At 37.1% G+C, this 9,821-nt stretch overlaps 1 protein-coding gene and 1 non-coding gene across 2 annotated transcripts in view; one reads left to right on the forward strand and one right to left on the reverse strand.

Annotated features, from left to right (window-relative positions):
- EDIL3 (EGF like and discoidin domains 3) overlaps positions 1-9,821 on the forward strand; it is a 496,837-nt gene that overhangs the window by 322,999 nt on the left and 164,017 nt on the right. The gene's annotated exons all lie outside the window — the stretch shown is intronic.
- LOC114006922 (U6 spliceosomal RNA) lies at positions 5,035-5,141 on the reverse strand. Its single transcript, XR_003548579.1, has one exon. It is a non-coding gene; the product is annotated as a U6 spliceosomal RNA (small nuclear RNA).

A 9,821-nucleotide genomic window follows, 5' to 3' on the forward strand; every position in this document is an offset into this window, starting at 1 on the left:
ACCAGCAGTTAGCGTAATGGCTATGTCGCTGGACTCCCACGTAGTCGACCGCGGTTCGTGTCCCGGACCCGGTGGCTTAAAACTCACGCCGGGCGCATGTGCATGCGTGCCCAAGATCCCGAGAGGAGAATGGAGGAGAAGGGATTGCGGTGTGACCATCCCCCCTGGGGGGTGATTTCTCGCTTTCTGTCTCTATGTCTCTCTCTGTCTGTCTGGCGAGCGCACGCGCCCTACAGTGAAAATCTCTCCAAAAAAAAATCAGTGAGCTGTATGTTCATGGACTTACTCAGTTTCTGTCTTTTATCCCACTGGTCTATGAGCCCATTTTTTGTGCCAGTGATTAAGCTTTGTAATATAATTTGTAGTGTGGTAGTGTGATGTCTCCAATTTTGCTCTTTTTGCACATGATTGCTTTGGGGGTCTTTTAAGATTTCATAAAATTTTCTAATTTTTGTTTTCTATTTCTGTGAAGAACACCATTGTTATTTTGGTAGGGATTGCACTAAATCCAGAGACCACCTTTAAATACCACTCATTACTTAAATTACATATCAAAGAAGGAGGCTTTCTCATATGCCATGTGTTCATTCACATTGTGCTAGCCTTTAGCAGCAACTTGTGATGCTTCAAGAAGATAAATATTCCATCTAGTCCTCCTCTGTCTGGATGAAGTGGTGCTACATGTACAAATATAAAATGTGCAATTAATTATAGCAACAATACCTACCAAATGTCTTCAGTATCTCATTTCAAGAGCTGAAGGTGTTTCAATTTATTATATAATTTATTATCATCATCCAGCTACATTTTTTAAATTATTTTATTCACTTATTTATTATTATTTTTTCACATTTCTTTTGCCAGAGAAAGAGAGAGAGAGAGAGAGAGAGCATGCTGCCAGGTTCAGGACTCGAACCATGGTCGGCCATGTGGGAATTCCAGCACCTTAACCACAATGCCACCTGCTGCCCCCCTCCCCCAGCTATTTCTTTAAACAGGAGAAAAACAACAATATACTGAACTATTTCCCAAAGATGGCACAGATGGTAATGCCAACACTTCCTATTCTAGCCATTTAAACACTTTTTTACAGTGAATTAGGTATTAGAAGGACAGCAAAGGTGATCAAAACTGATTTCCACATCTGGTCGGAGGAGCACATTAATAACTACCTAATGAGTTATTGAAAAATACTAAGGAAAAGAAAATCCAATGTACTCTGGGGTCAGAAGAAGAAGTTAATTATTCTGATAAAGCTGCCTGGGAAAGATAGTTTTGAGCTAGATCTTGGTAGATAGTTTTCAATAGAGACTTGATGCCCAAGGAACAGCACGATCAAAGGTACTAGATGAGAGTCTTGGGACTTTATGTAGAAAATCATGATTCAGTCTACATTGCTGAAGGGTATTTTCAGTTACTATGTTAACTGTGCCTTCGGATTCATAATAAAGGATTCATAATAAAGGGTTTAGGGCTTGTTCCTTTGGAAGGAGGAGCTATTACAGAATTTCGATTAGTTTAGTTGGCTGTTCTGTTTCCTGTTCTGTATATATTTTGAGACAGTGAAACAGGAATGTCTGAGGTGACTTTTTTTTAGGTGCAATATATAAGGGCTAATTTACAACATTTAATAGAAAGGAAAAATTGATTTCTGGACAAGCAACAAGATGTCCATACTTAGAAACTGGGTTTTCAAATACTTCCTTTCTTCAGGCTTCTTAGAAATTCGTATGTGCCTTATATATATATTTCTTTTATCTATGTAGCTCCATATGTTTAGCTGAAGTTCTTCTTTTGTTTTATGAATATATATTTATACAAATTTGTCAAAATTGCTTCTTTAACTATACTTGACTTTTTCAAGCTATAGCCATGTATGCAAAGAAGTTTCAGGTAGTAGAAATGCTTTATCTACATGATTTTGACCACAAATTAATGATGATCCAATTAAATTTTAAAATAGACAGAGAGGGGCAGGTGGTGGCTCATTGATAACATAATGCTCTGAGATGTGGATTCATATGTTAAGGTTCCAGGTTTGTGTCCCCAGGCCTTCCTGGACATGCCAGGCACATGCATATGTTGTGCCTCTCATTAGGATTCTTTGAGGTTCTTCACGTCTTGATGTGAAAACCCCATTGGAAATGCTAGTCTCTCTCTCTTGTAAAAGAAGGAAATTAACTCTAAGAAATAAGTAAGATTAAAATAGGCACAGAGTAACACAAAGGACTTGTGTTCTATTTACTAATACTCATTCTAAAGCCTTTTCTTTTTAAATCACTCAAGTTAGCCATTCTGAAATGCATTTGTGGAACTGGCATCATGATAAAACTAAAAATTAATATTCTAGAGCCAGCAGTTGGCATAGTAGGTAAGGTACTGGACTCCTACATGATTGACAGCAGTTTGAGTCCTGGACACAGTGACTTGAAACTCATGCTGGATGTGTGTGTGTGTGTGTGTGCCCAAAATCACAAAAGGAGAATGGAGGAGAATGGATTGCAGCATGGTCATCCCTCCTGGGAAGTAAATTCTCACTTTCCCTTTCTTCACCTCTGTCTGTCCCTCCCTCTCCAGTGAGTGTACACCCTCTATGGCAAAAATCTGAAATAATAATTATAATAATATTCATAGCAGAAATTGTGAACAATTGAGAGATGAGGTCACAAGTTTACATCAAGATTTCAGTTTGGCAGATTATGCTTGCGAACCTCAGTGACTGCTATGTTTCAGAAAACCATAAATAGCAAACTTTGGCAAGGTATACTCTGAGAAGCACATTAATGTTTCATGTCCTGATTCTTTACTTTGCTCTGGGCCAGTTTATTGCCTACTTAACAGTAGGCATCATTCTGTCCTTCAAAGTACAAACTTTAAGTTCTCTCTGTCCCAGTGTTTTTAAGTAGAAATAACCTCAGTAGATTAAGACAACGGTCTACTCATAGAGAAATTTAAATTAAATATAACTTTATCATCTTATGCAGAAAAATTAAAAACTTCTTTTATTTAAAGGTAGTGAGATGATTATGATGATTTTGCTTCTTGTCTGAAGATAATACTGAACTCAGAGAAAAGCAGAAAAAATAAACACAGTTTTATATAAGAGGAAGAAATTTCATATGTAAAAGGTGAAAAACTAAAAGCTCACCATTGTTATTCAATAAATACTTAGGATTGTGATCAAGACATATATTTTCTTACAGTACATAGTCTTTAATAATATCTTATTTCTTAAGTTATCTTTCTGAAAAATCAGTTACCCATTTTTTTAAAGGAAAATCATAAGAGACTGAGAAATTTAATCATGTACCAGATTTTCTGTGTTTGAGCATTCATTATTAATATCCCTTGTCACTTAATTCTTTTATTTATAGACTGCTTCAAATGAAACTTTTGAGTATTTTGCTTAAACTCGCTTATAATGAACACAGCATTCCCCTAATCTTTCAGGAGTATGACACACATGCACTAATTAGTATTCAATTTCATTTTCTTACTTGTCTTGATGAAGTGAAAATTGAAATTGCTATATTAAATTTACATGCTCAGTCTGCAATTATTGACAGCATCACAATGCTCATCATTGGTTCTGGATTTAAAGGGCAAGTGCAGTAAATACAGTTAAACAAGAACTTTTTTTTCCTTTAAGATTTTCTAATCTTTATTTCTTCACCTAGTTTTTTTCAGACTATTAAGTAACTAGCACATTGAACATTATTAGTTCATCAGCATCCTGGAGTACAAATTTCTTTTTCTGACTAATAAGTTAGAAATGGCAACTATGTACAATAATGGAACTATGTCTTGGGTTATTTCATATAAAAATATTTTTTAGGAACCAGCAAATGGCATAATGTTTACCTTGCTGAACTCCCACATAGCCAACCATGATTTGAGTCCCAGACCCACGGCTTGAAGCCCATGCCAGGCATGTGTGCATGCCAGCCTAAAATCCTGAGAGGAGAATGGAAGAGAAAGGATTGCAGTGTGGCTATCCTCCCTGGGGCGGAGGGTGGGGGTTGATATCTCACTTTCTGTCTCTCTCTCCAATGAGTGCAAATGCCCTATAGTAAAAATCTTTAAAAAAAAATCTACTTAAAAAAAAAAATCTAAAACTTCTGGATACTTTGCTAAGGGTAGCTGCCAGGATGAAAATTTTTTTTTTTATTTTTAAATATATTTATATTCTCTTTTCCTGTACATTTTTATTTTTATAACTATAGGAAGTTTTTATTTTATTGTGTGTGTTTTTTTTAATCTCTAAGATGATTTTGGTTCCTATATATGCATTCATATATACAGTCTGTTGAGAATATACATATGTTGAATTTCTATGTCATTAATTTATTAATTTCAACAAACATTTACTGAATGAATGTCTGTTCTGTACTCTATCTGTACTCTATCCTCTACTAGGAAAAAGACAGCACTTCTTTCTTTTTTTTCACTTGTCTAGGAAAGTACATACTTTTTATATAAACGTACAAAAATCAAGATATTACACCCACACCCAAAGAGTATACATCCAATGCAATTACTGCATTATACAGAATAAAATATAATTAGCTCAGCGAGCTTAATCTTGAACAATTGTTACATGATATTTCCAAGAATGGTTAATATCATTGAGAAGAAAATAATATTTTCTTTCCTCCTTTTTTTTTTTTGAGAGGTTTTCGCTATAGGGTGCGTGCACTCGCCACACAGACAGAGACAGAGAGACAGAAAGCGAGAAATCACCCCCCAGGGGGGATGGTCATGCCGCAATCTCTTCTCCTCCATTCTCCTCTCGGGATCTTGGGCACACAAGCACACGCACCCGGCGTGAGTTCTAAGCCACCGGGTCCGGGATGCGAACCGCGGTCGAATACGTGGGAATCCAGCGACATAGCCATTACACTAACTGCTGGTTCCCAAGAGAAGAAAATAATATTTTCTTATATAACTATAATATATAAAAACTTGCCAGGGTGGGGGGCCGGCAGGTGGCGTGGTGGTCGGGATGCTGGACTCCCACATGGCTGACCCCGGTTCAAAAATATAGAACGCTTCACGAATTAGTGTGTCATCCTTGTGCAGGGGCCATGCTAATCTTCTCTGTATCGTTCCAGTTTTAGTATATGTGCTGCCGAAGCGAGCACAAGACAGCACTTCGTTAATGCCTTGAACTCAGGAAATAGAAAAGTAAATGGGGTTAACATAACAATATAATATATGTGAACTAGTCTTCTTTGAATGGTCTGCTAACTATTCCATTTAAATCAAATGTTTTATTATATGCAAGCCATCTGTTTCTATTATGATGTTTATTAAACTAAAAATACATAATATTTATAGAAGACAAAGATGGAAATCCTCACTATACTATGTATTGCATTGCTATATTATTGTATAGTGATATTTTTATAGATATCATACAGTATCATATAAAGATGATGCCATATTTTTTTCTCTAAAAGTTAATTTGCCAGTAGTTGTCTCAGTTACTTATATTTTATAACTGAGAGGAACCGGTTTTGATCTCTCTCTTTTAAATAATTTATGTCTCTTTGAGAAAATGTGGCTATGATCTCAATACGTTCCTTTTCTATATACCACAGAGTTTGTGAGAGGAAGAGAGTTATTTCTCAAACTTTAATGTACACAGGAATCCTGGGTCACTTGGTAAAAACAGAAACTTACGGCTTGCGCTCCGCACCCACTGCAGGTCATCTGCAAACGGCTCCGTAAAAACGCATCTCCTCAGCTCATAAAGCTTGGATGTGTACTGCCTGAGTTACAGTGAAAAGATAAATAAATAAAATAAAAATGCTTTTGCTTGATGCTCTGGGCACTTGGTTGTTGGAACTGCAGGTAAGGATGACTGCATAGGGTGGAGGGGGACGAAGAAAAATAAGGAAGAATAGAGGGAAGTAAGTGACCCATGAAAAGTCTCTCAGCTAGAGGGAGGCAGAGCAAGTGAAATATCTTTGTCAGAAGTGCATCCAGCCTTACCACTAATTTTCAAGTAACCATTATTCATTAATCATGAAATATTTATGTACTGTCAACAGTTAGTGTTCCTAAATGGCTATTGATTCTTCTTTGTTACAAATCTAACATGTTCAAAAGCAAAGCCATCTGACTTCTGCATTTGAAACAGAGCAAAAGTTAATGTAGAATACAGGAGCTCAAAAGAGAATTACGTGACCACAAATTATGTTATAAATTTTGGAAATCCAAATGATATGTTTGTATTTTTTTTAATTTGTTAGCTGTTGGGATTGCCCATATGACATGAAAATATAGGATAACAATTTATCTTAAATATTGTATGGAATGTATGTGGACTTTTTTTTTTTTTGGTACTTATAGATACCTAGAGGTCTTTGAGATACAAACATCATTTTTAAAAGCCCAAATATTTTTTCAAGTTGTTTTCTAATTATAGAACTTGAATTATATATTGATAGAATCTAATACGTCTTTTTTTCTTTTATTTGGAGAGGTTTTTGCTATAGGGCGCATGCACTCTCCAGAAAGACAGAGAGAGACAGAGAGACAGAAAGCGAGAATCACCCCCCGGGGGGGGGATGGCCACGCCACAATTCCTTCTCCTCCGTTCTCCTCTCAGGAAGTTGAGCACGCACACACATGTGCCCAGCGTGAGCTTAAGTGACCGGGTCCAGGACTCGAACCGCAGTTGACTACATGGGAGTCCAGTGACATAGGCCATTACATCAACTGCTGGTCCAGAGAATCTAATACATCTTTAAATCATCATATAAAATCTAATTCAGGGCTTGCAGATGGTGTGGTGGTTAAGGGCTGTCCATGGTTCAAGTCCCAGACCTGACGACTTGTTTTCTCATTTTCCCTCTCTCTCTCTTTCTCTCTCTCTCCCACTCTGCCCCATTCTGGTCCAATTAAAATAAATAAGTAAATACAGTTAAATAAAAATTATTTCTTTTAAACAAATTTAATTCATATTCCTTATTCAAGTGGAAAATGCATCAACCTGTTTTTCTCTGAAACAAACCTACACTCCCAGCTATACTAACATCCACACTAAACACTTCTTCACTGCTAATTTTATCTGGTCATTAATATATTGCTTTTTATAATCATCTTTATTTTTTAACAATAACCTTGAGTAGGAAAAATTTAAGTGGTTTATTAGAAATTAACTTTCATGGATAGTTATATGTTTTAAAACAAGTATTACTTTTTAATTTAAAAAAGGCACTTTGCATGAAGTAATAATAACCTAGTGGTTCTTTACTGAAAAACATTGCATTTGGCTCAAATTACTTGATTATTTACCACATTTATACTAATAGTGCATATTTATTGCTTATTCATTTTAAAGGATGCATTTTAGATCTGAACTCCAAACTCTATAAAGTGTGGGCTACGTGATTAACCAAGGAGCACAGAAGCTGCATCTAGAATCTCTTCTCTTTCCTCCAAGCTGCTTGCTTTCAGCATCCAAGGCCTCACTGGCCTGAATTTCTTGCTAGTTTTGAAATTCATCTGACTTTATTTTGCTGCTGTGCTTGGGCACATCCACTGCATGGTTCAGCTCTATCTATTGACCTGTCTACCGGTCTTATTTAGATTCAGCTCCATTGTTCCCTTCTCTATAAAGTAATTTCTGAAAGTCCTTCCTCTTATCTCCAAAGGCAGAGGGTTTTTTTTCCCCCACTCTGCCAATTACATATTTCAGTCATAGCTTTGAAATAACTTTATAGTCAGTGTTAAAAATTCCCTCTACTGTAAGCAACTTGAGAATAGAAATTATATCTGTTTTTAAGACTATTTCCATAGCACCTTAAAATAAAACTATCCAGTAGACACAGCTAATTGACTAATGAAAGAATAGGAAATATTGAACAAACAAGATTGGAAAAAGATAGTGTCTATTTTCACATGGCAATTATACTGCACTAAATACTGCTGAAAATCTCTAGGCAACTATGTTCACTATGTTCAGCTCTGATATACTTATATTTGAATTGTGCTATGTAAGTGCAGTCTCATTGTATTTTAGTTTCCATTGTTTCATGAATATTATTGGAGTAATTTTTTTGAGAGTTTTTTTTGTTTTTTGCTTTTTTTTTTTTTTTTTTTGCTATAGGGCACATGAGCTCATCAGAGAGATAGAGGCAGAGAGACAGGGAATAAGAAATCACCTTCCTGGGGAGTGTGAGGCATGGTTATGCCGCAGTTCCTTCTCCTCCATTCTTCTCTTGGGATTTTGAACATACATGCACATGTGCCTGGTGTGAATTTGAAGCCACCGGGTCCGGGATTCAATTCACAGCTAACGAAGTAAGAATCCAGCGACATAACTATTGCACCATCTACTGGTCCTTACTGGAGTAATTTTTTTTTAGTTAATGATACTGTGAGAGTGAAATGGAGAAAATCTGAGTTGATTGAAAAAATAGCAACTTAATATTGTTATCTGAAAACTAAAAAATCCAAATTTAGAACCTCTGGTTTTATGATTTACCTTGATCACATTCATAGCAAATATACCATGCTCCCCTCTTCATAGTTCTTCACATGACCAACGAGGCAGCTTCTGGACTATAGATCCCAATTTCTGGCACTTCGGACTAAAAGAGGTAGCACTCTGTGCTCCTGTCAGGTTGCAGAGTTTCTTACTAAGACACTCCTCCTCTGTTGCTAAAAGTGCTCTTAGTATTCCTCCATGCATCTGAATCCAGCTTCAAACAAAGGTATTAAACTTGCTTATGAGAATTGCCTGTGGGAAATGCTACTTATGAATTGGAGTCACCGCCTGCCTTTAATGCAACAATTAGTGCTAATAGAACTGCATTAGTGCCTCTTGCAAGAGCAGAGAAGGTTTACTGGCAGCCTGTTCTCAACTCCCTAAAGGCAAGATATGCAAAGAAACAGGGGAAAAGTAAGAGTCAGAGCTGAAAGTTTGATTGTCTCTTCCTGTTTATCTTCTGGGAACTAGTGGGATTACTATTTGGATTGGGCTAAAGGAATTTCTTATTTCCACAGCAGACACTGAGCAAATTTGTTCTGCTCCAATGCCTCACTGAAAACCTCCTTGTGTTGAAAATGTGACTGAGTACCAAGCCACCTGGCCTGATTCTGAAAAGCTCTATTTTCTTGAGGCAGCAATTCATTTGAAATCACATCTATTTGAGGAAATGTGTTGTTATTCTTTAAAATAACTGAATATAGTTGAGCTCGATTGTGGAAAAAGTTGTATCTTCACTTATATTTAGGTTGGAAGTGAATTTCATTGTCCGTAGCACCATGTATTAGCTTTAAGACCTAATTGCTAACACTTTAGCCCTATGTGCTATTTCAATTGCTTTACACATTTACCTGTAATTCCATGTCATTGTTATTGTTCTTATCCTCTTTATTGAGATGGGGATATCAGTGATCTTATCATAGGAACATAAATACATGGTCTGATTTTGCTAAACTAGTAAGTGGTGAGTTGTGATTCAAATCCAGGCAGCTGGTCTGAGAGCCCAGCTTTGAACCATTCATAACCTCGGCACTGAGCCTGTTCTCAGGTCCCTAAAGAAATGTAGGGAGGGGAACCAGCAGTTAGCGTAATGGCTATGTCGCTGGACTCCCACGTAGTCGACCGTGGTTCATGTCCCGGACCCGGTGGCTTAAAACTCACGCCGGGCGCGTGTGCGTGCGTGCCCAAGATCCCGAGAGGAGAATGGAGGAGAAGGGATTGCGGAGTGACCATCCCCCCTGGGGGGTGATTTCTCGCTTTCTGTCTCTATGTCTCTCTCTGTCTGGCGAGCGCACGCGCCCTACAGTGAAAATCTCTCAAAAAA

The sequence above is a fragment of the Tupaia chinensis genome, unplaced genomic scaffold (genome assembly GCF_000334495.1).
Source record: "Tupaia chinensis unplaced genomic scaffold, TupChi_1.0 Scaffold000099_1, whole genome shotgun sequence".
In the NCBI taxonomy this organism is placed as follows: domain Eukaryota; kingdom Metazoa; phylum Chordata; class Mammalia; order Scandentia; family Tupaiidae; genus Tupaia; species Tupaia belangeri.